The sequence below is a fragment of the Rana temporaria genome, chromosome 2 (genome assembly GCF_905171775.1).
Source record: "Rana temporaria chromosome 2, aRanTem1.1, whole genome shotgun sequence".
Lineage (NCBI taxonomy): Eukaryota > Metazoa > Chordata > Amphibia > Anura > Ranidae > Rana > Rana temporaria.
The window spans coordinates 217,948,327-217,967,258 of record NC_053490.1 but is presented as its reverse complement, the minus strand read 5'-3'; positions in this window follow the sequence as shown (position 1 = coordinate 217,967,258).

The following is an 18,932-nucleotide window of genomic DNA, read 5'->3' as shown; positions in this document are numbered from 1 at the left end:
ACAGCTCGTCACTCTGCTTTAGACAGGGTAGGGAAAGGCTGCTGCTGATCTGATCTGAGGGAGAGAATTAGATAGGAGTCAGACTGTCCTGCTACAGAAATCATATTACACCAGCGCTGCATATGTTCCTCTGAGATACTCTGCATTACAGTAGATACTTTAGGGAAAGGTTCCAGATTGTTCTTATAGGGAGAGAAATATATAGGAGTCAGTCCTGCTTCACAAATCATATTACACCAGCACTGCATATGTTACTGTGAGATACACCCTTTATATACTTTTCTTCTATTGTGCTATTCAAAAAACATGCATTTAGGGGGGAAAAAATTTGCTGTGTTTGCAGTGTTTCCTCCATATCTGTACGTTTGAGATAAACACTTTAGCCAGTGTTCTTCTATTGTTCTATTCAAAAATCACCCATTTAGGGCAAAAATATATATTTTGCAGTGTTTCCTCCAGTGTTTGCAGTGTTTCCTCCATATCTGTAGGTGTGAGATAAACACTTTAGCTAGTGTTCTTCTATTGTTCTATTCAAAAAACACCCATTTAGGGCAAAAATATACATTTTTCAGTGTTTCCTCCATATCTGTAGGTGTGAGGAAAAACACTTTAGCTACAGTTTTTCTATTGTTCTATTCAAAATACACCCATTTAGGGCAAAACATTTTATTTTGCAGTGTTTTCTACATGTTTTGCAGTGTTTCCTCCATATCTGTACGTGTGAGATAAACCCTAACCCTAACCCTGACCTCGTCCTCCCAGGTCAAGATTTTTTTTATTTTATGTTATTTTAAGTTATTTCCCTATCCAAATTTATTTGCAGAGTACTTGCCATGCTCTTACAAACATTTTGCTGCAATTTGCAGCCCTCTAGCCCTTTCCATTCGTTTTTTAGAGACATTTTAGTAGTCAAAAGTCCGGGTCCCCATTGACTTCAATGGGGTTCGGGTTTGGGGTCAAGTTCGGGTCAAGTTCGGGTCCCGAACCCAGACTTTTTTCCGAAGTTCAGCCGAACCCGAACATTCAGGTGTCCGCTCAACTCTACTCGCAAGGTAAATAATATCAATAATGCAACTGATCCATTACCATCAAGAAATATTCAAAAAAAAATCCAGAGCAACCGATGTATCATATTAATATATGAAAACTCTCTATGACAGCCCATCCTATCTACTAAGAATATACCTAATCTTTATTATCAATTGTAATTAGAATGTGATGTGTCTATCCATTTTTTCCATATGAGAGGAATTACATTGAGCATAGGTGTGTTTCTCAGGCCTTGTACTCACGACCGGATCTGTGCGCTGGAAACTGTCTGCCCGACAGTTTCCGGCGTACAAGGCTGATTTGTGTTTTGTTCCGCTGGCGTGTACACACCAGCGGACCAAATTACCGTCGTACCGGAACGCGTGCACGTAAACTACGTACGACGTCACTATAAAGGGGAAGACCAAACTTAATGGCGCCGCCCTCTGTTCCTCTTTTGCTAGTTACGGGTTTGCTCGTGTTAGTGAAGGTTTGGTTAGAGCTGATTCGCGCTTCTCGGTCTCCAGGCTTTGACAGCGTGTATTCACGGGTTCAGTGCGTGTGCTTGCGGTAACGTAGTTGTCATTCGGCTATAGGCTAGCAGGTTGTTTCTGCTTTAGCAGTTGCATCCTGTGCGCTCGTATCTGTTTGTCACGCGTTTGTCGCAGGTAGTGCTGGATTTGCGAGTGCTTTCTGTTTCAGTGTGTTCTTGACTGACCAGCCGGCCGGTTTGAAGCCATGATGGAGCAGCAGCGTCAATTTTCGCGAGTTGGTGCTGTTTATGGGATGGCTGCTGGATATGTTCATTTGTCCAGTACTTTGGCCAGAAACAGGGGGCGGAGGCGTTTCTGGACCAAGAATTGGTTGCGCCAGCGTGACCAGTTCTCACATATGCCTCTGCTTAGGGAACTCCAGGAGAATAATCCTAATGACTTTAGGAATTTTCTCCGCATGACGGACCCCGTATTCAACCGTCTGCTGGAACTTCTGTCCCCCTATATCACGAGGCAGGACACTGTGATGCGCCAAGCCATCACGGCCGAGCAGAGGCTTATTGCCACGTTGCGGTACCTGGCGACTGGGAGGAGCCTGCAGGACCTCAAGTTCTCGACAGGCATCTCTCCGCAGGCGCTTGGGGTCATCATACCGGACACGTGTGCTGCCATCATCAAAGTTATGCATGAGGAGTATATTAAGGTAAGTTTCCTGGCTGTAATAATGTGGCCAACTAACTTTTTTTTTAATTTCCCAGATATGCTGTGTGTTTAACTAACGTTCCCTTTTCTCCCTATGCATGTTGATATAAGCTTTACATGTTTTATTCTTGGCCTACCTGCATATTTGTCCCTTACCCAATATTAACCTGTCCAGCATGCTATCCTAGGGACAAACCCACCTTGCCATTTTTTAAAACAGGACTTTTTGGTTTTTGTGTCCCCCCCCCCCCCCCTTCAAACTTTTATTGTCCCCATCAGAGGGCTGTGGAGTCTCTTAATGAAGTGGCCCTATATATTTCATTTCCCAAATTCTCCATGCACATTTTTCAAATGCAATTTTAATACTGTGAACTGTCACAAGGATGCTTGTAGGATGTTTTTGTTACAAAGTACTAAATCTCTTTTTTGGTTTGTCCCCACAGCTACCCTCCACACCACAGGAATGGCAGTCTGTGGCTTCCCAATTTGCCCAGCGGTGTGATTTTCCAAACTGCGGTGGAGCAATAGATGGGAAACACGTCCGCATTGTGCCCCCACCCCGCTCGGGGTCCTACTATTATAATTACAAGGGTTATCATAGTATTGTGTTGATGGCGGTGGTGTCGGCACAGTATGAGTTTCTATATGTGGACGTGGGGAAGAATGGCCGGATGTCTGATGGGGGAGTGTTCGCACGGACTGATTTCTATGATCGTCTCCAAGCTGGTGGTCTGGCATTGCCACCAGATGAAGATAATGTGGAAGGACTTCCGTTTGTGTTCCTAGCGGACGAGGCTTTCGGGCTTGGTCCTCACCTCATGCGGCCTTTTCCCCAGAGGACCCTCACCTCAGAGAGGAGTGTGTTTAATTTTCGGTTGGCCAGGGCTCGGAGGGTAGTCGAGAATGCCTTTGGGATACTCACCAACCGGTTCCGCCTGTTCAGGACATCGATACATCTGGCGGAATATAAATTGGACACCGTTGTATTTGCCTGCTGCATTTTGCACAACTTTTTACGCAGGCACTCCCAGACGTACCTACCCGACATCGGTTCTGAGGCAAGACTACCCTCAGATCCCCTTCCCGGGCTGGACACTGGTCGCGCTGGCTTGGCCCCCCAATCAGCTCGTGAGGTACGCGACAAATATGTTGAGTACTTCATGGGTCGGGGGGCCATTGCTATGCCAGATCATATTTCTTTCTAATTCGGCCCCCAAAGAAAGGAATATTCTCTCAAATAAAAAATAATTAGACCATTGGACTTTATACAGTTGTTTGTCATTAATGCTTTTTCTCTTTTTATCTGTCTTCCTGGTTCTCTAACTAACTTCTGCCATTTTAATGCATAATTGATTTCTCCACTTTTAGTAACTAACCACATTTTGCACAGTATTCACTCATCTACAAACAGGGTATTGAGTCTAGAAATAAGAAGCAACTCCATTTTTAAATTTTGAGGTCAAGTATTTTAATTTTTGCTTGTTCATGACCCCCAAAAATAAGTTTATATTTTTTTCATTACTCCCTGCTTTTGTACTTAGGAGTCTACAAAAATGTATTTTTTTTTTTTTTTTTTCAGGTAATTCAACCAAAAATATTATGCAGATTATAAATTTTTTAACAAGTTCACATTTTTTTTTAGCAAATATAGTTAGATTTATTGTTTACATATATATATATATATATAGACTATTTTTGGTGGGGTGTTTACCGCCTTTTTTTTTTTTTTTTCGGCATAATTTTTATGCACAAAAAACAATATTTTTTTAACCATTTTTTTTTGGTGTGTTTTTCAGTAAGCACATTTTTTTGTGAGATTTTGGAGTCAAATCTCGACTTCACTAAATTCAGTGATTAGAGAGATTTATAATTCTATATATATATCTTTTTTATTTTTTGGCGTTGTTTATTCTTTATGGTCTAAACTTTATAGTATCCCAAAATGTTCAACATGGTCAAAAAGTAACAAAATCCAAATCAAAAAATATAAAAAATCACAACAGCAGTCAGTCATGGTGTGCTTTCACACTGGAACACGCCAAAATTTGAAGATACACACATTCAGTGCAAACTCGCCAAATGTCATTGGTTCAACAGACAAATGGCCACATGTGCTATCTGACATCATGGGTGATCAAGGTCTGTGTTCTGTGGGAGCAAACCCTTCCTCTCAACTACTTGAGGATGGAGGAGGGGGTTGGACCCACAAAGCACAGACACTAGATATTCTGTGATGGCAGATAGCACATGTTGGCACACTGTGTGTGTATCTTCAAATTTTGGCGTATTCATTATTAAAACAGTAAAAATGTTTGTGGGGGCGGGGGATGGGCGGGGGGTGTTTCAGTCTTTGACACGGCCCATCATGTCAATAATATTTTTAAAATTAGATTCGATGACCATCATTCTTTGCCGCATATTGTCCATTTCCGTGCAGCATTCCAAAAGGACATTTGTTAAATTCTCTTCCATGACAACCATCCTTTCACGCATATTGTGCATTTCAGTGCTGCACTCCATTACCTGCTGAATAATTATAGCAGCACTTGCACGTGAAAATATTGGCACACCATCCTCCTCCCCTAAAAAAAAAAAAAAAATTGTCATTTACAACATTATTTTTCGATGAGGCCTATCTACATATGTTTTTTATAATCAAGCTAGGGTGACACTGACCTGATGGGCTTCTCCTTTCCACCTCTTCGACATCTTCTATCACTCCTCCTTCTTCCACCACCTCACCATCATCTTCTATCACTCCTCCTTCTTCCACCACCTCCCCATCATCTTGGACTCCTCCTTCATCCATCAATCCACCTTCTTTCAATTCGCCAAATTGTTCTTCCGCCACTTGCCCTTCATCTGCTATAAATTCTAAGTCCAAAATTACTTCTTCCTCCTCTCTTCCTTCCTCCTTTCTTCCTTCCTCCTCTCCTTCCACATCCTCTTCTCCTTCCACATCCTCTTCTCCTTCCACATCCTCTTCTCCTTCCACATCCTCCTCCTCCTCCACATGTTGAGATGGCAGATTTTGGCCTTGTCTGGCCCTCTCTGCCTCCTCCAAATGCTGGCGACTTCTTTCCCCTGAAATAAACAAAAAAAAATGTAGACTCATCAGCACACAGATATTGGAGAGCATAAATTGCACACATTGCTTAGAAGATGCTTTCATTTAGTTACTTTTAGCTTTCACCAAACCTACATTTTGCAATTACTTCTATATGGCAAGCTCTGATCCTGCCCCTTTTTAGCAAAATGACACACATGGATGTCCCCCCTAAACTGTATTTCTGGGAGACCCTACCAAAACCCATTTTTGATTTGTGGAGACACAGGTGCTCTGCATTGCAGATGTGAAAACATCTGCTTTATTACCACTGTTTTTAGAATGTATCCTGTTTGCCTTTCCCATTCTCATAATTTTAATTTCAAGAACTAGCTTTTACACAATGTTTACAAACAAAGTTTTTGGCCAGTGAGCCATGTCCAGGTGTGTTGTTCCTGGAATAACCGAGCCTTTCTGATAAACTATGTGATGTTACGTGGTTTACTAAGAACACTATTTGTAAATATGTAGGTATTTATGTCCTAAAAAATAAATGACAACATGTCTTTAAAATTACAAGCAGGCCAAGGAGGCAGATGGTGAAATATACATGGCAACACATTATTGCAGACAATCACCCACCCCCCCCCCCCAACCCCAATATATATTTACTTACTTTTACGCAGAATTTTCAGTATTTTCTTCATCTGATGTGGCTCCCTCAATTTTAAGTCTGACCATCGTTTCCTCAGCTGTTCCTTGGACCTGGTGATCCCAAACATCCTCTGCATTCTCCTCGCCACCTTGTCCATAATATGTGCCTTTCGGCGGTTAGGGGTCTTGTATGGCCCTAATTCACCATCATAGTCCTTCTTTCGCATGATGTAAACTAACTCCACCATTTCCTGGAACCGCATATTAGTGGCTTTGTATCTTCTTGGCCTTGATCGGGACGTCCCTGCCTCTGTCCCTTCACTTGTGGCATGAGAGCATCGTGCCCGCTCGTGTGACATCGCCATCTTTCCTTTCCCACAGAGATTATGGGCGTGGAAAAGATGAATTCTTACGCCATGGGCGGAGAAGAGGGCGGCGTTTAATACATACGCGGAGTGTAGAGAATGCAAACAACGTGTTTACGTCGTTTACGCGGAGAATCTTCGATCGCATCCAGAACATACACAGTTAACGCCATATTTCCGAAACTCATTGATTAGGGGCCTCGCAAAGGTGACGAGGGCGGGGTTTAATAAATACGCGGAGTGTTTAAAAGGTGCACGCCGTGATTACGCATCTTACGCGGTAATTAGGCGAGCGTGAGAAACGAGGAGCGAGAGACAGGAAGGTAAGGAAATTAAAAATGTGATCAGCAGAGGCCTTGAAAATGTAGACACATGGGATGGGGGTTTGGGCTGTTGGTTGCACCCTTTTTAAGCTATTCTGTCTATGGGGTACCACAATGTTATTTTGGTATCCAAATGCTTTTGGACACCTCACAAAATAGAGATGTGAACAATGCTGTACCTCATTGACAAGTTTTTGAATTCAGATCAGGCAAAGTATTGTTCAAGTGTTGGTTGTACAGAGGTCATTAGGAAGTGTCTTTTATGTCATCCATTGTCAGGGGCATGAAATTTACACATGAAAGAGTGCCTAGATGAATACTGTCATTTGTAAGCATTGTTTATTTTTCTAGATTAAAAATATTTACTGCAATGTTAACAATGGCTCTGCATCTAGCAAATCAATGTTTGGTACAACCAATGCGGCCGAGCTGCCAATCATTGTTTAAACAAGAGAGACTGTGTTTGTAATTAGATATAGGTAATAAAATTGAAGACACATATTAGATCAAGGTCAACGCTGATCCTTTTGAATATTTTTTTTTCTGTGGTTTATGTTTTTGGAATCTAGACTCAAAAATAAATATAATTTTTAAAAAAATTCAATGGACCAACTACAAACCAAGGAAGCTATAGAGCCCTTACTTCAAAAATATCAGGACACGCCCATCCTGTGGAATTCAAAACACGCATTATATTGCAATAAAGAGGTACGAGCGGCAGCACTAGAAGAGCTAGCAAACTATATGCAAACTTGGGTGCCAGGATGCACTGCCAACATGGTGAAGGATAAACTTGCCAACCTCAGAAGCACATACAGGAGAGCATACAAAGCTAATAAAAGCAAAAAATCGGGAGCAGCAGCAAGACAAGCAAAGGAACCCAAACTGTGGTATTATAAACAGATGGCTTTTTTGCGGGACGAAATGGAAGGCAGGAAAACGATGTCGAGTCTTTCTTCCAACCTTTCCTCCATGCTACCTTCCAGCGGACCTTCCCCAGATGACCACAGCCCTGCAGAGTCGGAGGAAGAGGGCCTGGCTGACAGAGATGCAGATCTGCCACCCTTCGATGAGGAGGTATAGTAGTTTCCTCTATATTTCTGGCGTAAATAATTCTTGGTGGATTAATGATTTGATATTGTAAAAAAAAAGCCAAGCTGGGAAAAAGCAAACAAAAAGGTGTACAGACAAATAGGTGTCAGGGATGACAACTGCAGGGGTCAGAAGTAGAGTGTATTCAAGTAATAATGAACAGAAAATACTAAACGAAAAACATGAAAATGAGTGTGGTTTTATTTAGCGAAATTGTAAAAAATGTCCTTTTTTTTCCACACAGGAAGAAGAGATCAGCCAGGAGGTGGCAGATCCTCAGGTGTCTGTCAGCCAGGAGGAGGCCGGGGTCAGTGGCAGCCAGGAGGAGGCCGGGGTCAGTGGCAGCCAGGAGGAGGCCGGGGTCAGTGGCAGCCAGGAGGAGGCCGGGGTCAGTGGCAGCCAGGAGGAGGCTGGGCCCAGTGGCCTGCAGCAGGTCCCCCCGGCCAGGAGAACCACCACCAGCCAGTCTTCTCCCCCCCAGGTGAGGCCATCAGGCCGAAGGAGGCAGTTGAGGCCTGTGGAGGAGGCAAGCCTCCGCATGATACAGGAGGCAAGCGCCATCATGAGGGCCCCCCTCAACCCCACAGAGGCCTTCAGTGCCTCATTGGCCCACGATTTAAATGAAGGGGAGGAGGACCAGAGAAGACTGGCAAAGGCCCTGATGAACCAGGTCCTTTGGTGGATGCAGAGGGGCCTGCTGACCCCAGAGACTGGGCTATGTGACCCGGCCCGGCTTGCGGAACACCATCCTCCTGCTGCCACATCGACCCCACCTGCAAGACCCTGTGTTAGATCCGCTGGAAGGCTGCCTGGAGGGAAGGCTGGAAAGAGGAGGAAACGTTGATTTTCTGCCTTCCATTTCCTTCCACATAAAGGACATATTGTTTGTACTACCACAGTTTGGGTTCCTTTGTTTGTGTGCTGCTGCTTCATATTTTTGTGTTTGGCTCCTGAGGCTTGGAAGTTTATCCTTCACCATGTTGGAAATGCAAGTTTGCATATAGTTTGCTATCTATTCTAGTGCTGCCGTTCTGTTTTTTTGTTGTGATGACATTTGCCTAAATAAAAGGCTTTTTGCTTTCATTTGAAAACATGTCTATTGTTTGTTATACTGTGGGGATTATTAGGCAGCAAACCTTTAATAAATATACAATGGGTAATTTACAAAGGACACACTCCTTGGGGGGGGGGGGGACATTTGGTGTGCCAACATGGTTTAATATTCTCTAATGAAACACAAAAATAAAAATTAGAAAAAAAAAAAAAACATGTAAAAAAAAAATATTTTAAATGGTGACATAACTAGAAACAACAAAAAACCAAAAAAAAATGCCCATTCCTTTACAAAAATTACTACTATAAATTATGGAGGACCACCAACCAAAACACACGTCTGGCATAGAAAACATTATTAAAGGATTACATCACAAGCAAGAAATGTGACATTTCAGTATGGGACAACTCTATTGAAATTGCATCAGCAAGAGAACGGGGTTATTCTAGCAAGAGAAGAATTAATAAAACGAGGCAAGAAAATGTGGTTTAGTGCGCCTTTTTAAGACATTGTTCTCTTGCTAGAATAAAAGGTTTCTAATGACGAATGTGCCATATCCCAAACAAACGCGAGTTTTACCTGAACGAGCGCTCCCGTCTCCTCATTTGGACTGAGCATGCGCGGGGTTTTTGTACGCTGCTTTTGTGTACAGACGACCGAACATGTCTGGCGGACACGATTCCAGCAGACTGTTTTAAAGCAAGACCAGGAAACAGTTGTTCGTTGGAAAACGGTCTGGCCGACGATTGTTTGCTGGAATTCTGTCCGTTACTGCCTACACACGAACGAACATGTCCGCTGAAACTGGTCCGCGGACCAGTTTCAGCAGACATGTTTGGTCGTGAGTACGGGGCCTCAAACATTAGACCTAAATGAACAGTTAACCCTTGCAGTAAGGCTGCAGTGGGGACAAGTCATCTCAAGGTATAATTTATTTCTCAATGATCAAAGCTTACATAATAGGATCAGATCTTTCCTGGAAAGTGTTCAATGTGAAAATAATCTGACTATCCATTTCAAGGCATATCCAAATTGATCAAATTAAAACTGAATAGGTGAAAACGTTTTCATCAATAACCCTACTGAATTAAATAAAGCTCCAGAGCATTGAACGGTTCTTTTCCTGTGCATGATCAATCAGTTCAATCAGTCAAGAGATAAATCAAAAGATATATTGAATGCATACCACATCCGTATGTTTACTTCAACTCTAATGGTCTCTTTGAGACTGGTTTTCATCGTGAACACATGATTTTGTTGATCAAACTACACTTTAAGCATGTTTTAGCTTAAAGGGGTTGTAAAGGCAGAAGGTTTTTTCGAATGTTATGTAATGTAATGAAGGAAATAACAGTAAACTGTTGCCAGGACCATAGAGGACCAAGTTAAGAATTAGGCAGATAGCACAGGCTATATTACTGTATTCCCTGGAGAACTGTAATCTATATTGATAGCCTTCATATCAGGAATGAAGGGAGAAGGCAGGAAACAGGCAAAGAGAAGAAAAGAGAGAGAAAGAAGAGAAAAGAGGCCCCAAGAGAGGGCAAGTATCACAGACGCGGAACCTGTGCAAACAAGTTTTAAAGTCGACCATAACTAGTCATGGGTAGGGACGAGAAGGAATAACGGTTCCCAGATTTTCAAAATGTTTGCATGCGAATCAATCAATATTCTGGATATCTGCTCATTAACTATCAGAGCAGTCATTCTGATTTTCACATCCTGGAAGGCAACAGCTAGGGTCTTCAAGACATGGGCAATGGTCCGTCTGGCAGAAATAAAAAGGTAGGAGGCTTATTTCTGCTGTGGTGCAAACATGCCCGGTATAGGGCAATAAAAGAAAGCCAGCCAGGCATACTTTTGGCCCATCACATGAAGTAACGTCTGCAGTAGGCCAAAGACCCTGGACCAGAAGCCGATCAAATGTGGGCAAGACCACCATATATGTAGGACATCCCCACGCTGACCACAATTCTGAAAACATCTATCACTGCTGCCAAGATAAGCACGAGCAAGCCAAGCCAGTTCCAAACCAGTGCCACCTGCCAGTGCCATCTGTCAGTTCCAAACCAGTGCCACCTGCCAGTTCCAAACCAGTGCCACCTGCCAGTGCCAACCAGTGCCATCTGTACTGAGGACATCAAGTGTGTGCTAGAGTGACAAGAGTAAGCAGGAAGGAGTGGAGTGGGTGAGGTTGTTTGCCGGCGGTTCAGCCACGTTGCCCATTAATTTTAATGGGCAGGAGCGGTGGAGGAGCTATTTGTCCTGTTTACCATTATCACTGACATTGAAAGTGAAAGAAAATCTAAAAAATTTGGGTTGTCACCAGAACAGGAATATTCCAATAAGGTGACTAGTTCTGGGGACAGAGTTTATCTCACTTTGGAGGGTTTTCCTCTCACTTCCTGTTTTGACTATGGAACAGGAAGTAAAGGGAAATATCTCCAATGAGACACAGATTGCAAAACAAAAAACTGTCAGGGGTTATAAACTTTACTTAACATGGTCATACATGGTTAGAAATGTGGCAGATTCAGCATGGACTGGCTAAATTTCGATCCATGCATGATCAGACTGGTTGTACAGAAATCAATCCAATGATTGACTTCTGTACAACCAGCCTGTCAGAGGTTCCATGCCCAATCAGTTTATTGTCAGAATACAATAGCTCCGCAGGGAAGATCTAAAAAAGAAATGACTCATCTATGGTCTGCTTTACTCTATCTAAAAGAAAAAAAGTTTTGCCTTTAGTTATACTTTAACAATGTTTTTACAAATTCCACAGTACATTTTAAACTATTGGGGCCCCTTGTCTGCATGGGTTAATTTTTATGTAAAATGTGATCTTAGCCTCTTAACCTCCCTGGCGGTATGATTCTTTCTGAAAAAAGGTGCTGAAAGCGGTACCATTATTTTGCATGGAAATTTGGCGTTTTAGATTGCAGGCCTGCAATTCTTAGGAATAACTCACCTAAATCTGTCCAAACCAGAGTCTCTAATAGACTATGACAAAGTTTGAAACACAAAATCATAAATTATAATATAATAAATAATAACAAATAATAATTTAATAATAACAATAGTTTTTATTCAATAAATTTTAACAAATAATATATTCAGATACTCTGATTTTTTGGGGGGTCAAACAGGGGTGCAAAATGATAATTCAATAAATGTCTCGGGTGTGGAAATCCTTAAAGCACGGTATGGCGCAAAGTCCAACATCACAGTCGAGACAACAGTAGCGCGTTTCTTTGCGAATTTTCCTTCCGCTGGCGTCGCGCTTGGAGCAGCAAACCACACACATCCGTGTGGGTGCTGCTTTTTTTGGAGTGGGTGGTGCATATTCCAAAAAATGTCGACCAGTTAGTCGCTCTGGATTTACAACCCCAGAAGCCCGTCGTCCAGAACGGTTTACCACCGTTGGTTTTTGGTTTTTGAGGAAAATTTGTTCAGCCACCTTCCACATAAAGTCCGCATGGACGATAGACCTGACATTTTTTTTTTTGAGCAGGATGAAAGAGTTCCAAAGACATTGCTCCAAAAGATGTCGGAAAATCTTTTTATAATATTTTTTTTGCTGCTTTCTCATTGCAGGGTAAAAAGTCATGGCCTGGTCAGCCCTGTCCACACCGCCCATCGTGTGGTTGTAGTCCAACACCACCTGTGGCTTTAGAACGTCTTTCCCACCTTTGGTATGGACCATGGCGGTCGAGGTGTTGTGGACCGTGCTCAAAAGGGAAACGTCCTTTTTGTCCCGCCACTTCAGAGCCAACATTTTCCCCTTTTGCCATGCAGCTACTTGTCCTTTCCCGAGCTTTTTGTTTGGAAATCCTGACGGCATGTCACGCCGGTTAGGCCTCACAGTCCCATAAGCGTCTGTCCTATTCAGAAGTAGGAACTCGTATAGTTCTGGGGACGTATAGAAATTGTCCGTAGTGATACAGTAGCCCTGGTTGAGCAAGGGCTCTATCAATGAAAGCACTGACGCGGTTGCCATCCCAAAATCACTGAATCTCGGGGAGAATTTGGTCCCTTTGCCAGTATAAAGTACAGAGTTCCAAATATATCCCGAGCTGGACTCACATAACATAAAGGATTTTATCCCAAAGCGAGCGCGCTTAGACGCAATGAATTGAATCCAGCTTAGGCGACCTTTGTAGGCCATGAGACTTTCGTCTATTGAAATGTCCCTCTCCGGTATGTAGGTCCGCTGGAAATTCTGCAGGACCATTTGGTAAATATCCCAAATTTTTTTAAGCTTTGGAGCTGGATGAGACCGTTCGTCAAATTCCTCATTATTTGCAAAGTGCAAATATTTCATTATTAGTGAAAACCGATATTCGGACATTACTGTTCCAAAAAAAGGTGTGGCCAATAATTTATTTGTGGTCCAGTACCACTTTTGGAGTGGTTTTCCCACCACTCCCTGCAAAATTAGGAGGCCAAGGAATTTCCATATATCCTCGCTGGTCACAGGCTCCCATTTTCTGCGTCTTGAAAATAACTGCTGGGTAGCAGATTGCTGTTCTTCATACCGATTGGTCTCCAAAACAATTTTGTCGATCACCTCATCGGTCAAAAATAGTCGGAGGTATTCTAAGGGATTGTCATCCTCTATGTCCACTTTTATTCCAGGTGATCCTGTAAACGGAAACCTAGGGGGCGCTACGTGCTCCGTAGCGCAATCAATTGCGCACCAGGTCCGCACGTCGCTGGGCACAGGTGCAGGATCGTCAACCACATCACTTTCTGCATCCGACGATGAACTTTCCCACGCGTCGCTGTCGCTCAGCTCCTCCGCAATGGATTCGGCATCGCTGTCGCTGTTTGGCAGCAAGTCGCATAATAAGTTTGATGCAGAGGCGCGCTTTGCCATTATTGCTGTGCAATATACAGACACTGATACAGTAATTCTGCAGACAGGGCACTGGAAAGCACTGGGGGGGCAATCAAAGGTCACTGTATTTTTTTAAAATTTAATCCAATGATATCAGTGTGTTTTTACTGTGTTTTACTTTGTTTTACTTTTTATACGTTTGAATTTCCCGCCGCCCCCCCCCTCCTTCCGCCCCCTGCGTCGCGACGCTCGCAGGGAAGGGAATCAGGGGAACACACAGCATCGAGCGGACATCCGCCCGCCGTGCACTGCGAGGATTCAACGCTGGATCGCGGAGAAAAGGTAAGAAAACCTTTTTTCTGCATCGAGCGAGGCAAGCCCGTGTGTGACTCGGGGTAACCATTCGCAGCCTGAAAATCTCACCCCGAGTCACACACGGGAAGACCGCCAGGCAGGTTAAAGTTAATTGTCACATAGCCAGTTTCTAAACTTCAGCAGTTCCTGCTAATAAACACAAGGTGGCACTATGTTACCTCTTTTGTTAACTGTGAGAACAATTTTTTTTTTTATTATTGTTTATTTTTTGTAACATACCTGCCAAATTATCAAGAGAGTGGTCTATAATGAGATATAATTACCCACAGTCAAAAGTTTTCTAGAAATAGATTATGTAAATTACCATTTTCTAAAGGAGAACTTTTTTTGCAAAGCAGGTCTTTCAGCTAATGGATAAATAAATGAAAAAGATGAGTTTGGGGGATGGGAATTAGTTTAAGAAAAAACCGGAGGATTTAGATAAGAGGGTTACTATTAGTAGCAGTGATTGACCATGAGACTTAATTAGAAATATATCAAAAATATGAAATTTATTTAACACAGTTCATAAGGCTATAAAGGATTTTTAATAGTGTTATTATCAGATATAAGATCTAATAGATATTTAAAGTTCCTGAACACATGTAACGAGACTGACAAGACTAACAATGACTACAATTAAAGACGCCCGACTGCGCGTGCTAGAAGTTCACACAACAATGACATGCATCATCTATTAGTAGCAATTTTAAAATAGTCCTGGCATGAGTCGTGGGGACTATGTAGTAAGTAATCATACGTGGGAATCCATAACGGTCTCACCACATTAATGATATTTGAAATGTCAAAATAGATGCAGTATATGGTGGGTGAACCTATGATTAAGGAGAAAAGGAGAGAAAGGGAAATGTGTAGTGTGTCTTATGTCTGTCAATACCCAGAATAAAGTAAATATATAATGCAATATTGTTTACAAATATAGTGGGAGTCCGAACAACATACTAGGCAAAAAGTGTGTGATGTGATACTAAATAACTTTTCAAAGTTCCAGCTAAATTAGTATCCTCTAGAGCAAGTTGGACAATGATACTTTGTTGGTAAGGTTGAATACTCAGTATCAATATTGGCTTGATCAAGCAAAATGATTTATGCATGTATATATTGCTGAGAATGTCCAGTTAGGTTTCCATTTGTGAATCAATTTCTGGTAGTGCAATAATAATGTTGGTATTTTTTAAAAAACGACAGGCAAAAAATCAGGCATCATTGGGAACTGCTGTTCATCACGTATATTGAAGTGTCAGTATAATTTATGCTGTTTGCAATTAATTACCCATTCGTTACCTTGGTATAGATGTAGTTTGGTCTTTGATCATCCGATCTTATATAGGTAAAATTACCGACCTTTATTTGTTGTTCATCTAGTTAGTAACGATATCCATGGTTGTGTTATAGCAAGTTTTCCAGCAGAATTCAAATGGTCCAAATGGTCATTGCTGACCTTGATGCACTGATTGTATTAATTTCCCGGAATGTTGTTTTCCTTTCAGTGTTTTGTTGAGGAGGCCGCTCTATTGGCACTAGATTGCATCTGTGCCTTGGAACAAACTTACAAGTAGTTTGTCTGTCATGGGCCGTCTCTTCCGTTCGACGGCTTGTAAGTTGTTCTATCAAGAGAGCCGTTCTCTCCTTCTCCCGTCAGTCGGCTGAACGCCGGTATAGGCGTAGCGGGCGTCTAGCTGTTCCTGCTAATAAACACAAGGTGGCACTATGTTACCTCTTTTGTTAACTGTGAGAACAATTTTTTTTTTTATTATTGTTTATTTTTTGTAACATACCTGCCAAATTATCAAGAGAGTGGTCTATAATGAGATATAATTACCCACAGTCAAAAGTTTTCTAGAAATAGATTATGTAAATTACCATTTTCTAAAGGAGAACTTTTTTTGCAAAGCAGGTCTTTCAGCTAATGCCCGACCCAAAGGGACTTTAATGTATCAAACTGTGTTTATTAAACAAGATATAGATTTCAAATAATTACTTACACCAGTACACAAGTCAAATAAGTTTGTTCCAAGACAAAGTCATCGAAGATTGTTCCAAGATAAATTAAGCTAAACTCAACAAGGAACAGAATATGTAGAACTTTGTTGTGTTTAAATCACACGTTATTTTTTTTTTGGACGTATAATCTGTAATAAGGTGAGCAAGAAAAGTGAGGATTTCTGAGAAAATATGTATTTCAAGGAGTAGATGCTCATTTAATGCAGAGAAGGTTGAATTTCAGGATTTATGTTTGAGAACGGAACATTTTTAGGAGAAAAGTGTCTAAGATAAACTACTTAACCACTTCCATACCAGGCACTTACGCATCTTCCCGCCCAAGCCAATTTTCAGCTTTCAGCACTGTTGCACTTTGAATGGCAATTGCGCGGTCATGCTACACTGTACCCAAACAAAATTGGCGTCCTTTTATCCCCACAAATAGAGCTTTCTTTTGGTGGTATTTGATCACCTCTGCGATTTTTTTTTTGCGCAACAACTAAAAAAATACTGAAAATTTTGAAAAAAAAATTACGTTTTTATTTTTTTCTGTTAAGTTTTCTCTTTCAATTACGGGCACTGATATGGCGGCACTGATAGGCACCAATGAAATGGCACTGATGGACATCGATGAGGTAGTACTGATGGGCACAGATGAGGTGGCACTGATTGGCGGCGCTGGTATGCGGCACTGATGGGCACTCATAGGCAGCACTGATGGGCACACATAGGTGACACTGATGGGCACACATAGGCGGCACTGATGGGCAAACATAGGCGGCACAGATGGGCACTCATGGGCGGCACTTATGGGTGGCACTGATGGATACTTATGGGTGGCACAGATGGGCACTGATAGGTGGGCACTGGGCATGGATGGGCACTGTGAGGTGGCACTGATGGACACTGTGGGGTGGCACTGATGGACACTGTGGGGTGGCACTGATGGACACTGTGGGGCAGCACTGATTTATCCATGTTGCCAGTCAGTGCCCATTTGTGGGCACTGATTGGCATCTTTTTTATTTTTTACTGCTCTTTTTTTTTCACTGACTTCTTTTTTTTTTTGCTCCCTTTATTTTTTTGCCCTTCCCTGGTGGTCCAGTGTGGGCTTCCCTGGTGGTCCAGTGTGGCGATCCGAGGGGGGGGCTGCGCTGATAAACAATCAGCGCGAACCCCCCCTGTCAGGAGAGCCGCCGATCGGCTCTCCTCTACTCGCGTCTGTCAGACGCGAGTGAGGAAGAGCCATCAACGGCTCTTCCTGTTTACATCGTGATCAGCCGTGATTGGACACGGCTGATCACGTGGTAAAGAGCCTCCGCCGGAGGATCTTTACCGAGATCGGAGATGCAGGGTGTCAGACTGACACCCCGCATCACCGATCGCCGCGCTGCGCGGCCCCATGGGCGCGCGCGGCATGAAATCCTGCAGGACGTCCATGGACGTCCAGTCAGGATTTCAGAACCACTTCCCGGACGTAAATCCCCTATGGACCGGGCGGGAAGTGGTTAAAGGGTTACTATAGGAAAAAAAAAATTCTTTAAGATAACAAACATGTTATACTTACCCCCACTGTGCAGTTTGTTTTGCACAGAGTGGCCCCGATCCACGTCTTCTGGGGTCCCTCGGTGGCTGTCTCTGGTCCTCTCTGCAAGAACTCACCACAGTCATGCGAGAGCTCGCATGGTGGTGAGTCCTTGCGGGCGCGCTCCTGTGATACAGCGAGCGGCCATAGCCGCTCACTGTATCACTCGGCCCCGTCCCTCGGCGTGCCGCGTCACTGGATGTGATTGACAGCAGCGCCAGCCAATGGCTGCGCTGCTCTTAATCCATCCGCTCTAGCCAATAAGCGGCCAGGCTGAGCGGCGAAGAGGATCTCGGGACCGAGCGCGGGACTTTCGAGGGGTCAGGTAAGTATAACGGGGGCTCGGGGGGGGGGGGGGCGGCATCATCAAATGTTTTTTCACCTTAATGCATAGATTGCATTAAGGTGGAAAAAAAAATCTTTACAACTCCTTTAACTACTTAACCCCCGGACCATATTGCTGGTCAAAGACCAGAGCACTTTTTGCGATTCGGGACTGCGACACTTTAACTGACAATTGCGCGGTCGTGCGACGTGGCTCCCAAACAAAATTGGCGTCCTTTTTTTCCCACAAATAGAGCTTTCTTTTGGTGGTATTTGATCACCTCTGCGGTTTTTATTTTTTGCGCCATAAACAAAAATAGAGCGACAATTTTGAAAAAAAATAATATTTTTTACATTTTGCTGTAATAAATATCCCCCAAAAATATATAAAAAAAAATTTTTTTCCTTAGTTTAGGCCGATACGTATTCTTCTACATATTTTTCGTAAAAAAAATCGCAATAAGCGTTTATTGATTGGTTTGCGCAAAAGTTATAGCGTTTACAAAATAGGGGGTATTTTTATGGCATTTTTATTAATATATTTTTTTTACTAGTAATGGCGGTGATCAGCGATTTTTTTTCGTTACTGCGACATCATGGCGGACACTTCGGACACTTTTGACAAATTTTTGGGACCATTGGCATTTTTATAGCGATCAGTGCTATAAAAATGCATTAGATTACTATAAAAATGCCACTGGCAGTGAAGGGGTTAACACTAGGGGGCGGGGAAGGGGTTAAGTATGTTCCCTGGGCGTGTTCTTACTGTGGGGGGGGGGGTGGCCTCACTAGGGGAAACACTGATCTTCTGTTCATACATTGTATGAACAGAAAATCAGCATTTCCCCCGCTGACAGGACCGGGAGCTGTGTGTTTACACACACAGCTCCCGGTCCCCGCTCTGTAACGAGCGATCGCGTGTGCCTGGCGGCGATCGCGCCCGCCGGGCACACGCACGGGAGTCGGGGGCGAGCGGGGGGCGCACGCGCGCCTCCGGCGGCGCGCACGCGCCCCCTAGTGGCCGCTCGAAGAGCGGACGTATAGCTACGGGCTCTCGCCCAGGAGA